General features: G+C 41.1%; 1 long non-coding RNA gene across 1 annotated transcript in view; it reads left to right on the top strand.

Annotated features, from left to right (window-relative positions):
• The window catches only part of LOC117961283, a 21,287-nt gene extending 20,752 nt beyond the window's left edge, over positions 1 to 535 (top strand). Inside the window, exon 3 of the long non-coding RNA XR_004660365.1 lies at positions 523 to 535. This is a non-coding gene — a long non-coding RNA (uncharacterized LOC117961283). The remainder of the gene's footprint in view (positions 1 to 522) is intronic.
• Positions 536 to 1,493: the final 958 nt, after the last annotated feature.

Below are 1,493 nucleotides of genomic sequence, written 5' to 3'. Positions count from 1 at the left end.
TTTTGCATGGATAAGTTCAACAGAGTGTGTAGTAGTTGAAGACACTTGTTGCAACAAAAAAGCATTCATCGAAATATAATTATAACATATATAATAATAATAATAAGAAGAAGAAGATAGTGATGCATTTTTTTTTTTTTACAGATACACCAACAACAGCCACCCCAAATGTGACGACACCAAACACAATAACACCAACACCAAACAAAACAGCGGGTACAACTTATAATGTAGAGAATAAAAAAGCATGTTCCTCATAAATATAAAAAATAGTGAGGAGAACTCTGTTTGGTCGTATACAGTGGGGCTCGAACGAAAAATCTCCAAAAGGCATCAAATGACAGATTAGACATTCGTATAACATGTCACAAAAAGTTAGATTTTATTTCCATCATTTACACTTTTATAATAACAGGAAACAAAAAATGTAATCTGCAAAGGTTTAGGCACCCTGCAGAGTTATTACCTTGTCCCTCCCCCCCACCCCCCCGATTGGAAACGCTTCTTGTAGCCAGCCAAGAGTCTTTAATTCTTGCTTGAGGTATCTTCATCCATTCTTCCTTCCAAAAGTCTTCCAGTTCTTTGAGATTTCTGGGCTGTCTGTCACGCACTGCTCCTTTAAGGTCCATCCATAGATTTTACATTATGTTGAGGTCAAGAGATTGTGAAGGCCATGGCAAAACCTTCAGTTTACGCCTCTTGATGTAATTCAATGTGGATTCTGAGGTATGTTTAGGATCATCATCCATTTGTAGAAGCCCTCCTCTCTTTAACTTCAGCTTTTTCACAGATGGCATCAAGTTAGCGTCCAAAATGTGCTGAAATTTTACTGAATCCATTTTTCCTTCTACTCGTGAAATGTTCCCTGTGCCACTGGCTGCGATACACTCCCAAATCATGATTGATCCCCCCCCCCCCCCCCCCCCCCCCCCCCCCCCCCCCCCCCATGCTTAACAGCTGGACAGAGGTTCTTTTCATTAAATTCTGTGCCCTTGTTCTCCAAACATACCTTTGCTCATACCGGCCAAAAAGTTTTACTTTAACCTCGTTGGTCCACAGAACTCGTTCCCACAATGCATCAGGCTTGTCTATTTGTTCATTTGCAAACTTCAAACGCTGATTTCTGTGGTGAGGACGTAGAAGAGGTTTTCTTCTAATGACTCTTCCATGAAGACAATGTCTGTACGAGTATCTCTTTATAGTGGAATGGTGTAGACCAACTCCAGTGTCTCCAGGTCTTTCTGGATAGATCGGCAGTCTAACGTGGGTCTGGACTTGCTTTTCTCCCAATCCTGCGAGCTGTTCTTTCTGATATGGTTCTTGGTCTTCCAGATCTTTAATTTCCACTGTTCCTGATGACGGCCATTTCTTAGTTACATTCCCAACAGAGGATATTGGCATCTGAAAACGCTTTGCTATCTTCTTCTAGCCTTCTCCTGCTTTGTGAGCGTCAACTATTTTCAGTTTCAGTTTTCTAGACAACTGCTTAGAAG

The sequence above is a fragment of the Etheostoma cragini genome, chromosome 18 (assembly GCF_013103735.1).
Source record: "Etheostoma cragini isolate CJK2018 chromosome 18, CSU_Ecrag_1.0, whole genome shotgun sequence".
Lineage (NCBI taxonomy): Eukaryota > Metazoa > Chordata > Actinopteri > Perciformes > Percidae > Etheostoma > Etheostoma cragini.
Note: the sequence above shows the minus strand (reverse complement) of the source record. Positions and strands in the feature narration are given on the sequence as shown.